The sequence below is a fragment of the Ursus americanus genome, chromosome 32, assembly GCF_024610735.1.
Source record: "Ursus americanus isolate L20-20 chromosome 32, mUrsAme1.1.p, whole genome shotgun sequence".
NCBI classification, from domain to species: Eukaryota; Metazoa; Chordata; class Mammalia; order Carnivora; family Ursidae; genus Ursus; species Ursus americanus.
In genome coordinates this window covers 23,964,608-23,978,830 of record NC_142158.1, presented here as the reverse complement: position 1 = coordinate 23,978,830, position 14,223 = coordinate 23,964,608, and the positions used below count along the sequence as shown (strand labels likewise).

Here is a 14,223-nt window from a genome sequence, read left to right as displayed (position 1 = left end):
TTGAAGGGGAAGCTACGAGGGATGAACAAGAAAATAACTCATAACTCAAGATCAATTAGAGTTCAGCATCACCTTCTTGGTTTTTGTCAGCCGAGCCTACACATATGGCCTATGCAGAAAATCTATCAACACCAAATATGGGATTGATGCAAGGAAATTATGTTAAAATATACACTATGCAGTGCAGTATGCTATCAGAAAAGATCCTCAAACTCTCCTGAATGTAGAGTCTGCTCTTTTAATTTAATTTAAATTTAAATACAAAATTTAATACATTTAAATACAAAATCATCTTCACATCTGAAAGTTATCTCTTTCATGACTGCATTTTAATTCCCAAAAAATATACTTAAGGAAGCACCTCTTAATGTAAACTGTTGCCTCAGTCCCTGATAATCAGGAATGAACAACAGTGGTGGTCCAGCCTTCATAAGGCCTCCTCAAGCCCTCCAGTTGTGGGCTCCTACCTGAATTCTGTCACCTTCTTTGAAGTTCCTAATCTTTCTTTAACTCAGCACCAAGAGTCCATTCAAATGCCTTACACATTGGCCTAGTTCCTGGCTTGTTACATTTACCAAAGAAGTGTGTGGAGTGCAGGGTAGAAGAAGAGGATCTAGAGTTCATATCACAGTGTAAGATCTCTGCCCACAGGGGGTGTCGCCATCTGCTTATACGTCACCTCCTTGGTTCTACAAAAACCAAGAGCTTGTGAGCTTTGCTAAAAGGTATGTCATCAGAGGTCTCACATCTTGCTGGAGATGCATTTATTTTTACTTCTTATTCATTGTGATTTAAATTTTTCTTCTTCAAAGAGAAGGCACATAGATTTTCTTACTAGCTGCACTTAAAACCCAAGTTATTTATCTACTGTGTCAAAACTAGGTCTCTCTTTTGTTACCTCAATATCAGCTATGGATGTATACACAAGTACACAGACAGACAGACAGACAGACACACACACACACACACGGGACTAGAAATAAAGACAGTACCATAAGGCTCCCTGAGAACTGTGAAGTTGGTAATCACCATGTTCATGATGATGGCAGAAATCTGAACTCTATCCCAAAACACTGGGTGGAAGTACGCATCTGTACAAACCAATGTGGCACCACAGGTGTGAAGAAAGGAAAGGTGAATTGGGTCCAGATGCTTTCCTGATGATGAAGTCTTTTCGATAATCTCTTAAGCTCCAACTGAAACCACCCTCATTCCATGGAGTGTACACGGGAAGCTTTGAACAAGGATGTCGACAAATGGAACAATCAGGTGTATGAAAGTTAATCGTTAAGCAAGCAATTCAACTCAAAATAATTACTCCCAAGGATTTCTTCCCACTAGGTAACCATGAGAGTGTGTTGGCAGATGTTTGTGTTTTAAATGAAAAAGAAGCCATGAGTGATGCTAACCACTATTACAATGCAACCCTCCCATCCTGTTCTAAGCATCATTTTCAGTGACACTGGGAATATGGTTCTAGCATCATTGAGCTCCATGAACTGCATAAAATGAATAAAGGAGATGGCAGGTGCTTTGTTCTGTCCAAAGAATCTCATAAATGATGAGCTAACATGTGAAATGTTTCCTATAGATCATTGTGATAGTTATTCAGCTAGGAAAAATTCAGAGAAACCAGTTAAATAAAATTACATGGTACGCACTTACCATGATTACATTAAAATCGGCCATCTGAACCAAGTTCACATCTGTATTTTCCTCTCATTTCCAAAGTTCCATTATGTGTTCTTCTAAAACTCCATCCCAAGGCATGCTCATTTCCCCTATTTCCATTTTGAATATGGATAGTTTTTAAAAAGTAAAAAAATAAACAACCCTACCAAATGTCACTGAAAATGACAGAGAAGATTAATACCAGGAGATTTAACTGTTTGTATCACTATAAAAGTGTGGTGGACAACCACCAAGATGGCTCCCAGTGATCTTTGCCTGCTGGGATTCACATCCTTGTGTAATAACTTCCCTCTCCCCCTGACTATGAGTTGATTGGCCTTGCTTCTAATTAATAACACTCAACATAAATGATGGGATGCCACTTCTGAAATTAGGTCACAAAAAACCGTGGCTTCCCTGTTTCTCACTCTCTCTGCTTGCTTGCTCTGAGGAAAGCCAGCTGCCATGTTGTGAGGTGTCTTACGCAGAAGCCCACATGCGAAGAGACTGAAGGAGACCTCTGACCAATGGCCAGGAAGGACCAAGACCTCAATCTGATAACCCATGGGAAATGGAATCCCAACATCACCACAAAAGTGAACTTGGAGGCAGCTCTTACCCCAGCTAACCCTTCAGGTGAGACTACACTCCTGGTCAACACCCCAACTGCAGCCTCCTAACAGGCACGGGGTCAGAGGAACCCTAGCTATGCTGTGCCCAGATTTCTGACCCAAAGAAGCTTTGAGATAATGAATGTTTTTTGTTTCAAGCTGCTGAATTTTGAGGTAATTTGTTACACAGCTTTGTTACACAGCAAGACAACTAATACAAGAAGATGCCAGGAAGAGGGCTGGAAACTGATTCACATATATGTTGAGACATGATTTTTATAACAGAGTCATTTCAGACCACTAGGAAAGGTGGACTTTCAATACAATTTTCTGGAACAATTCACTGTAGACACATAAAACAATGAAATTGGACCCCTACCCACCATCCTTAAAAATTAATTCCGGGTAGATTGATTATTTAACCTGGGAAAGGCAGAACTGGAAAAATTTTAGGTAACATGGGCAGAAAACCTTTCTAACGCACAAGGTAGGGAAACAGTTCTTAAATCACAAAAATACATGACATTTTAAAGGCACCAACGAGGAGGTTAAAAGACAAACCACGAACGGAGAGAAGACACGTGCTTCACATACAGCTGACTGCAGACTTTTATAATACAAAGAAATCCTAAAAATCAAAAAGGTATCAATTCAACAGAAGAAAATGGGCAACAGACTTACACAGACTCTTTATCGAAAAGGAAATCTAAATAAATGATATCAAAGGAATCCAACAAATGCATACATATATGCCAACCTCATTTGGAATTAGAGAAATACAAGTTAAAAACACAATGAGGGGCACCTGGGTGGCACAGCGGTTAAGCGCCTGCCTTCAGCTCAGGGCGTGATCCCAGCGTTGTGGGATCGAGCCCCACATCAGGCTCCTCCGCTGGGAGCCTGCTTCTTCCTCTCCCACTCCCCCTGCTTGTGTTCCCTCTCTCGCTGGCTGTCTCTATCTCTGTCAAATAAATAAATAAAATCTTTAAAAACAAAACAAAACAAAACAAAACAAAACAAAACCACAATGAGACACCAATTCACAGACACCAGGTTGTCAAAAGGTAAAAAGCCATCCAACGGTTGAGATTAGCTGGACTGCTCTAAGTTCTGTGGTTGTGTCATGAGGCATTTATAGTGGCAATAGTTAACTGATATATAAGATGACCAGATATTTGGTCCTGCAATCCTTTTTAGTAAGGGATATCTATCTATCTGTCTGTCTATCTGTCTATCTACCTACCTACCTCCAACACAAATACATTCATTCATTCATTCAACAGACATTTCCTAAGCATTTGCTCTGCATGCCAGGCACCGTTCTAGACATTAAAGACAAAGAAAGCAATGAAGCAAAATATCCCAGCACGTACGGAGTTTCCATTTTAGTGACTGGAGACAAAGAAACACATCAATCCGTGGTGTGTCTGACAGGGAGATTTTCCATGAAGAAAAATGGAGTAAGAATGGGGGGGTGGTTCTCGGTTGTGGTGGGGTGGCTGTTTTACAGAGAGCTACTCAGGAAGGACTCGCTGATTAAGGCAGAATTTCAGCAGACACTTGAGTGAAGGAGATGACAAATGTGTCATGTAGGCATCTAAGAGAAGCAGGTTCCAAGCAGAGGGACTGGCAGGTGGAAGGGCCCTCCTGAGGGAGTATGGCTGGTGTGTTCACATTCAAGGAGCAGCACCGAGACCAGTGTGGCTGGTCCCGCACATTCAAGGGCTAGAAAGGTCAGTGATGACATCAGAAGGGCAATGGCGGGGCCAAGACACTAGGCCTTGTAGGCTGGGACTTTTGTTTTGACTGTGAGCATGAGGAAATTCAACATTTTTAAAAAATGTTTTTCTTATGGTAAGATACATATAACATAAAATTCACTATTTTAATCATTCTCAAGTGCACAGCTCAGTGGCATTAATCATATGTCATGTTGTACAACCATCACCACTATTTCTAAAACTTTTTCATCACTCCAGAGACTCTATAACAGGTATGAAATAACTCCCATCTCTACCTCTAGCTCTGGATAACCTCTAATCTACTTTCTGCTTCTATAAAATTTGCCTATTCTGGATCTTTCATATAAGTGGGATCATATAACATTTCTCCTTTTGTGCCTGGCTTATTTCAGTTAGCATAATGTTTTTAAGGTTCATTCATATGACAGGTATGGCAGTATGTGTCAAAATTCCTTTCTTCCTATGGGTGAGTCAAATTCCATTATATGTATATATCGCATTTTGTGTGTGCACTCATTTGCTGGTTGACACTTGGGTTCTTTCCCCTTTTTGGTCATTGTGAATAATGCTGCTATGAATACTGGTGTACGAGTATTGGCTTAAGTGTCTGCTTTCAGTTTTTGGGTACATATGCTGGGTCATATGGAATCCTTGATGGTTTTAAACATAAGGGAGACAAGATCTGATTTATATAGAGGGTAGAAACAGGGAGACCAATTAGGCAGATTGTGTTTATTTTCAGATAATATAGTACAACACAGAAGAGGAAATTACCTCCTACAAGAATGTCTACAAGAAAAAGATCTAGTAGCAAATAACACTATCCTGTACCATAGATGTTCTGTGATTGTTCAGAGGAACTGACCTCATCTAAAGGGATCACAGAAAAGAAATAGCCACTCAAAGTCAGTGAAAAAGGGGAACTTAAATCATGATCATGAATATTTTTTTAAGGCAACTAGACTTTACAAACACTCTTGCTGGTGATATATGTACCTGAAAAAACCAATGACCAAGTCCTCTTCTCACGGTGTGATTCGGGCAAAACATACCCCATGCCCATGGACACAGTATCATTAGCATCTTGATTATCTAGGCTCAGATAAATCTTCACTGACTTCACCATGCCCCCAATTTCACACCACATATTCATCGATCACTTCCTATGTGCCAGGTAATGCTCTGAGTGCTTCCCATGCATTATCGCATTCGTCAAATCACCCTGTCAGATAGATTCTATTACTCCCAATTTATAAAAGAGGAAACATACCTAGAGAGGGTAAGTGCTCAGCCAAGGATCATACAGTTAATAAGGAATAGAGGCAAAAGTCCAAATCCACACAGTATGACTCCAAAGCTCAGGCGCTTAAGAGATACTCTATCTTTCAGAACGGATGTCTGCAAGAGAGAAGCCCTGGGAGCCAGGAGCTTCTGGAAGGAAAATGTGAATCTTCATAAAGTACACCTGCAGTGGTTCCTTGCCTTTGTGGCCCTTTAGCTTCCTCTCGCAAGCGGTGGCAAATCTGCAGGGCGCTGCATCCCATTTTTACAGGTTGACTTCCTACCAGGTAATTGTTGACTTGGCCTATGGCTTGAATATTTATGTTTCTCAGGAATTTTATAGAATTGCACTGGGGAGACAGAGGGGCAGGAGACAATTTGTTTCTCCAAAACTCTTTAAATGTAAAATGCTGCAAACTACGTTAGAAAACAAAACTATCCATAGTTCTATTATTTGAGGCACATCTCAAAGTCAATACTGTGAGTATGACGGGAGAAACGGACTGTCAGATTCATCATTAGAAAGGCAAAGGGAAGAAAACGCAAATTTATGGTTAGAAGCATCCCAGCTCTAAAGTACTCATCCTTACAGTTTCAATGAAAAGAATTTAAATTGCAAGATTACTATCAATTTAAAAAGGGCCTTTTGCAATCTGCTTATCAAGACGTCAAATGACTTCCAAGAACAGGTTGGGTAGCTTGCCTATTATTTTTCTTTTTTAGCCATGGAAGAGTATACTAATATCCCAAGTTGAAGTTATAGATTTATTCTCAACTTCCCTGTCTCTGGTGGAGAAACTATCCATTCCACCCTGCATGTCACCGAGAGCCAAGTTCATTCAACAAATAGGTACCAAGTGCCAACTACGAGCCAGGCGCTGTGCTAGGCCTGGGAGCACTGGGGGTGAGCAGGACAGACTGGGTGGCCCGGTGGTCCCGAGTTTTTCTTCCCACAGATGACTTTCACGGGTATGCTCGTGCTCAAAGACTTTCCAAACGGCCATGGCAGATGCTTCTAGCAGTTACTCGTATCTTCTCCTGACTTATTCAGTATGTATTTCCCAAGCTCTTGAAGTAGGTGGGGCCATGTGAATATTCCAGTCAATGGCTGTGAACAGAAATGCCACCTGCCACTCCAGTGCTGAGGGAGGGAAGAGCTGGCTCTCCAGCAATTCTCCGCTCGCTGTCAGCCTGGGTCCCTGAGGGACTGCATGGAACGAACCACCCCTGATTCCAAACTGCCCACCACCAGGTACCAGGTGCGTTGCAGTGTGTGCAGCAAACAGAACTTGGTGGGGTGAAGCCCGAGGTTCCAGAGCTCACGCATTCCTGCAGCAAAGCCTAACTTCTGTGTCGCGCTACCTGCCTTCCAAACCCGGAGTCTCCCCCTCACAGCGGACATCGTTCCCCCCGCCTCCCACCTGCCCCATCTGTGTATGGATGCCCACGTCCCGTGCTTTCTGCCACCTGACTCGTGTTCCTTTCACCCTGAGAGGAGCGTCCTTCGCGTTCCTGATCGGCCTCGCCACCCTCCGCGGCCAGCGCTAACCCCAGCACGGCCTCCGCGGCGGAAACCCAACAGCGCCTTCCCGGGGCCGGGGCCCCGCGCCGAGAATTCTTACCGCCCAGACGCCGGGGGCCGTCTCCCATCCTCCTCCTTCCCCGGGCGCAAGCTTGAGACCCGGGTTCCACTCTCCGACGCCACGCAGGGAGGCACTGGCTGTGCACTGAGCTTCGTGAGGAGGGACGGGGCGGCCGAACACTTCCTGCTGCAGCTTCGACGTGGTTCTGGGTGTTGTTCCTGTTGCTCCCGCAGCGTCCGCTCGCCGGCCCTTCCAACAAGTCTGTGAACTGTGTCCCTCGTAAACCCCTTCCTTTGTAAGCTACATGAACACTTTTCTGTTGTCCACAAAGAGCACTGACCCACACATCCCCCGGTACCTCCAGTCTTCAGAGGTTTCCTAGCTTCCAATTTGTTATTGAGCACTTTCTATATTATGTATTTTGTTTCAAACACATGGATCTTGTCTTCCCAACTAGACTTTCTTCTCCCTGAGGGCAAGGACCACGTCCTAGACGCCTGCGTCCCAAGCAGTGCTTAGCGAAGTGCTGGGTCCACTTTAGAAATTGACGGGATGGCTGCATAATTCACCTTCCGAACCAGGACATGGTGGGGAGTGAGGAGGGGGGCACCACGATTAGTTACATCAGGACACCAGGTGTAAAGCAAGACTGTCCCAGGCAAACTGAGGCACACGGCCATGCCTGGCATGGGTCACTGCCGACGGAGGAAAACACGAAAGACCTCTGAAGGAAGAGTAGCGGAGTCCAAGCGAGAGCAGGAAAGCCCGTTCAGGACACCGGAGTTTGGATCCTCACAGGCGGTAATCCTCTCCTGGAGTCTCCCTCCTCCCAGCCGGTGGGGACAGGAGATTGGGCCTAGCTGACCGTTCATGTTTGGGTGTTGCTGACATAGCACTTTGGTTTTCGTAAGAAAGCTTTCTCTTTTTGGTGCTTTTATGATGAATACCTTTTGTTCTTAATGAATTCATTTTAGACTTGGTAGAAGTCACCCATAAAACTTTCACCCCGAAATCGATTATGTTGCACGGGGCAGCTAATGTACCTACGTAAGACCCCTCCCTCACTCCAATCCCAGCCTACCAGGGTCCCGGTGGAAGAGCAGTATTACCAGAACACCCAGACTAAAACCTCCTCCAAGGCCAGATCACACTTGGGATTTCTATCGCCAATATTTGGGCCGGTGCCTAGATAACATTATGGTGGGTAACTGTTGAAACCCACCCTAAAACACCAGGCACCACCGCATGACGTATGCGCGAACAGTCCAGTCTCAGGGGCCTAGTCTTTTTCCTTCCTTGCTCTGGGAGTCTGCCCAGGCCTCTAACCTCCAGTTCGCTGTGCCTTCTACTCCCTCCTGCAGTGTGGACGACGGGTCCACGCCTGCCCCAGTCCTCCCTCTGATGCCTCTTTGTGAGTAAGCATAGCAGTGCTCATGTCTTCTAGATCCTGTGCTTTAGCTGCCCTGGCCCAGGCTTCAAGAATACACTGGGGTAATAGAGGTAAAAACCCTTAATGTCACTCACACAGGAGGGGCTCGCTGACTGGGAGCTATTATTACGACGACAGCCCAATCAGTTCCTCGACGCATGCAGTTCCCCTCACCATGCCCCAGCGCCAAGCCTCCGGAAGAGGAAATTACCATCAGTGGCTGCACAAGTAGTGATGCAAGAGGAATGAAAGCTAACTGTTGAACGGCGGGTCGCTCCGATGATACTCTGGACGGTAACCAAGTACGTGCACAAGAGGTACTGCAAACATACTAAGCGCATCCTGAACTGACGTCATCACATGAGTTCAGCTGTAATGTCCAATAAGTTATATAGCTCAGCAGCACGGAATAAAATCTATGTATCTAGACGGCGACACCCAACTACGTCCTAATGGGTGGGCAAAGACACGAATTGGGTGCAGAATGAAAGAAATGGACAAAATATCAAATGTACTATGGTTTTCATGGTGTGTGACACCGATTTAACATACGGGCAATGAAGAAGTCAATCTTATATAAAGTTTAAAAGGAAAAAAAAAAGAAACGAGAAAAACCGCATGGGGTTGGAGCCAATATCTTAGGGGTGGGAAAGAAAATAGGAAGGAACACACCCTCATTTGCTTCTAACACGGTTAGCTGATCTGTTTGAAATTAGACCCACTTTCAACTGTTTTAACTTAATTATTAAGCCATTTCTTAACCTCATGAATGCAGTTTTCATGTGCTTTCAAATCTGGCCCTGAACTAATAGACCCTTTCACTTCAGTGGTTTTGGAAATGAATGTTAGATGAAGAGGAAAGCACTTTAATGGTACTTTTGTAAGGGTCAGAGCTCTGAAAATTTAGTATGGTTTGTACATAAAACTCAGTACACCTGAATATCCTGCTGGCCCTTTGTCTGGTAATGAAGGCAAACCATGCCACCCTTTAAAACTTCTGCTTCCTTTCCATGTGCAGTCGGCTGTGCTGGTGCTGAGCTATCTAACTGCTCAAGTGAATCCATTAGTGGGATCAAAGTCGCAACAGATGAGAAACAGGTGGCAGCCAGGCACCCTGGGGCAGCCTTCCCATCACTTGTGAGAAACAGAATGGTAGGTCCAGCCCTCCATTCTAGAATATTCTCCTTTAAAAAGAGGCATAAAGAGAAAGAAATGTCTGTCAGGAAGAACAGCCAAAGCTATTAAATTGCTATGGAGTCTCTGCTGATTTGTTATTCTCATTATGTGGGGGAGCCGCCAAGTTTGTCTGTTTTCATCTGCCATTTTGTAGGAAATCAACAGCTGATGATTACAACTTTTTTTTAAAGATTTATTTGAGAGAGCGCATGCGCATGTCGCACAGGGGGGAGGGACATTGGGAGAGGGAGAGAGAGTCTTAAGCGGACTCCACGCTGAGCACAGAGCCTGAGGCAGGGCTCGATCTCATGACTCTGAGATCACGAACTGCGCGAAAACCAAGAGCTGGACGCTCAACTTACTGTGCCACCCAGGTGCCCCAATGACAATTTTTCAAATGATAAAGGCTGGGCAATTTTTACCTTCTCTGCTTCATTGCTTGGTATGCATCACAGATTAATAACGATAATATTAAGAGTAGCCAACCTTTATTGACCGTTAAGCCATTTCCATGTAATCCCATGAAGCAGGTACTACTGCTATCCACATTTACAGAGCAGACAGCGGAGGTGGAGAGAGGAAGAGTAGTTTACCCAAGGTCATATTTCTTATAAGTGGTGAAAAAGATTCAGACCCACATAATCAGAATCCAGCATCAGTGTTCCTAACTGATGTACAATACTGTAGAGAGAAAGCCAATGGAAGTAAAGTACCTTTAAAGAAAAAAATGAAGAAAAAGAAACTGAAGTAAAAAAAAAAATCAAGACCCAGGAAATCACTGATTTTTAAAACTATACTTACTGAATCCCTCTATCAAATATTAATATACCTATGATGCACCAGGTCCTTTGTCCACATTATCTAATTTAATCCTCTGCGGATCAATAGTGTCCATTTTACAAATGAAGAAACTGTGATTCGAGGAAGTTGTACGGGAGCAGAGGAGCGTGTAATTCCAATTTGAACCCCAAAACGAGAGAGACTTCAAATCTCGAGCTCTTTTCACAAAGCCTCCCTACCTCTACTTTCTTTAAAGCAATCCCTTCCTACTAGGAATAAACTCAAAAAGAGAAAAACTTTGGAATAAAACTCACTACTTAATAAGTCTGGAATCAGAGAGAATTTTCTTCTGATTCGGGCACAAAATGGCTCTGACTTCTTAAGTATCGATCTTAGAAATGGTAGGATTCAAGTGATTTGTTAGAACATAGGCCACAAAAGAAGAACATCAGGAATAAAACTAGTTGGCCTTGATCAAGCAGTGGTAGTGTTCATATTCTCCTGCCTTCCTAACACAGACTGATAACTTGAATACCACCTTCCACAGAACACAGAGAAGATGGTTAATATTGTCCATTTTCTCACCATTCTCTCTCTCTGGATCCAGCGTAAGCCCGCACTGGTATAAAGAAGAAAACTAACAACCTGAAGTAATCAGTAAGACTCTTGCAACTCCAAAGGGAAAGGTGTTATGAGCCTGGGCTGAAAAAAACCAGGCCTGACCTCGCACCTATCAGCGTGGCCACTACCAAAAAACCAGAAAATACTAAGTGTTGATGAAGATGTGGTGAAATGGGAAGCCTTGTGCAGTGGCGGTGGGAATGTAAAATGGTGCAGCTGCTGTGGAAACCAGTCTGGTGACTCCTAAAAATATTAAAAATGGAACTCCCATATGCTATGGTCGTTCCACTTCTGGGTATATACTTAAAAGAACAGAAAGCAAGGTCTCAAAGACGTATTTGTACAAACGTATTCATACCAGCATTATTCACAATAGCCCAAACGTGGAAGCAACCCCAGTATTCACTGACAGGTAACCGGACAGAGACACATATACTGGAATATTGTTCAGCCTCTGAAAGGAAGGGAACTCTGACACATGGTACAATGTGGAAGAACCTTGAGGACACTCTGCTGGGTGAAATAAGTCAGTCAGGAAAAGACAAATACTGTATGACTCCTCCTATCTAAGGTACCCAGAGTAGTCAAATTCATTGAGACAGAAAATAAAACGGTGGTTGCCAAGGGCTGGGGGAGGGGTGGGGGGAGAGCTGCTTAACAGGAATGGAGTTTCAGTTTTACAAGATGAAAGAAGTCATGGAGATTTGTTGCACGTCAGTGTGAATGTATAGTACGTAACGCTTCTGAACTGGACACTTAAAAATGGTAAAGATAGTCAGATTTATGTACATGTATGTTTTACCACAATTCAAAAACAAGAACATAGGCTTGCAAGTTGGGAAGAACTGCATATGAATCCTGGCTCGCCTCTCCCACCTTCTAATTTTGTGACTTCAGTTCTTTATTGAGTTACGGATGCTCAGACCCCTTATCTGTGAGAGAAGAAGAGTACCCGTACCTTCCTCCTCCTAAGGTTAGGAGTCAACGCGTGTAAGGTATTTGGCACGGTACTCGGCCTATAATAAGCACTCCGTGAACGTTGGCTTTGGGTCACAGCAGTAGGCATGGGATATTTAGCCAATGGCCGAGTGGGTACCAAGAGAGGAAAAAATCCCTTGCTGCCTGTTGAGAGGTCACATGAGGTGGCATTTGGTACCTGGGGGAATTTCACGGGGCCCAGAGCTTTTGGCTCACAACCTTGAAAGCTCAGAAACTGTCCTTCACCTACAGAAAAGACCACAAGGACAGGACAAAGGAGACCAGTATATAAAATTAGGATGCCAATTTATTAACAGCATCCTTACAGAGGGCTGAATAAATCTATTTTCCTCCTGTGGGCAGAATTGCATAGGAAGGCAAATTATAATCACAAGGTTGACTGGTAAGCATGGGCACAATAAGGGGAAATAAATGAAGAAAATGTGTAATGGTACCAGGCTAAGGTAACTAGCAGCATTCATTCCCAAATAGGGACGGTTTTCAGAGTTTTGGAACTCCAATGGCCAAAGCATCCTCTCTTCTGGATGCAGGTGTCCACAGCCACTGTTGGCTTCTAGACGGTGTTGAGCTCGTGGCTGACCACTCCTCACCTCTGACTGGCCTACTGTTTCTCTGGCTACCTAAATACTTTGAGGTAATTCCGCCTATCTTTTCTTTGACTAAAAGATGTTGGGTTTCATACAGGGTAATATTATTCAACTTAGATACTAGAACAATACAGACGCTCATGTATTTTGTTTAAAAGCCTAACAAAAATCATTAAAAACATTCATTGAATTTTTATATACTGCTAGGCAGTAACTGTCAAGATACACTGTCAAGTGAAAAACAGCAAAAGTGTCTACAGTTTATCTACATGTACATGTATTTGTTTATATTGTTAAAGCAAACCATTGGAAGAATAAGCTGAAAACTAAAACAAACAAAATTCCTTAAATAGGTAAGAGAAGAAACAGGGTGGAGAAGACAGAAGGTGAACTTCTCAGAACATACTTCCGTAGATTTGATTTTGTAAAATATTTTACATAATTTTGAAACAAAATTAAATTTTTAAAATTCCAAAAAACTGAAAACCAAGTGGAACAAATGCTCCTAACAGAGTATATTTATTGGCTGGTATAGCTGTATGGAGAGGAATGATTTCAGCTCACTTTAAAACCACTATCCGCCTGTACATCCCTCAAGGGAAATATCCAGCAATGAAAACAACTGCAAAGCCACCACCACCACCACCACCACCACAACTAAACTCTGTGCTCAGTAATCACAGTGCTGGTGATGGCACTGGTATGGTCACTGTTAGACAGTTACGTGAGTATTACAGGATAAAGCACGTGAGTGCTTATGTTGGGTGATCGGGAGCTGGAATTTTCAGCGTGGAAGAAAGAAGTTACACATGTTAAAGGTGGGTGAGGGGTATGTGAAATGATTATACTATTCTCTCTACTTTTATATTATGCTTGAAATTTGCTATAATGCAAATTTTCCATAACCAAGTTAAAACAAAACAACTCCTCATCATACTTTTGATGATGGCTCTCGGGTAATTTTTCATATTATCAATATTCATATTATCATTTGATAGCAGGCCCTGTTTCCCTGCAGGTTTTCTTCAGGTGACATGACTGGACGGCAGAGCAATTTTTGAAGGAAACTTCAATGGTATAAAATGATCATCACATTGCACAGGTTATGTTACCACAAATTTAGGCTCTATGAGGGAGCGTGGCAAAAACATCACTGCTCGCCAACATCTTAAAATTGTGCTTTTTCTCACAGTTCCTATGCCTCTGGCCCCTCCCACTGAATACCCCCTTCCCACACACATGCAACTTTTGCGTGTCCCCACAATTATTTTTACACCCACTTTTGAAGAATTATTAATACACAGATGAGACAATCTCCACCATCCAAGGGGATGCCATCCCACCCAAGGGGATGTTGGAAGTGTAGAAATTTGGCATTATTACATTACAAAATTAAAACTGCTTTTATAAATAGCAAACACTCTTTTCCCCTTGAGAATCATTTTCTTGGAAGAGGGGTTTTTAAACTTGAGCATGCATCAGTATTACCCAGAGAGCTTATTAAGAAAACAGGTTACTTGGCCTTGCTCTTAGAGTTTCTGATCCAGGTCCAGTTTGAAGCCTGAGAATTTGCCTTTTTAACAAGTTCTCAGACTTGTTGATGCTGCAAGTCTGGAGACCACACTTGAGAATTATTATCCGAGAACATCTATGAAAACGTTATGTGTCCCTTTCTTCCTCCTAAGAACAAAGCCCCCTGATACTTTCCATATAAAAGTTCATGATCTCCCCTTTCTTTGATTT

The 14,223-nt window shown here is 43.1% G+C and overlaps 1 protein-coding gene across 5 annotated transcripts in view; it reads right to left on the bottom strand.

The window, feature by feature from the left end:
- The window catches only part of CDKAL1 (CDKAL1 threonylcarbamoyladenosine tRNA methylthiotransferase), a 673,848-nt gene that overhangs the window by 68,212 nt on the left and 591,413 nt on the right, over nucleotides 1–14,223 (bottom strand). The gene's annotated exons all lie outside the window — the stretch shown is intronic.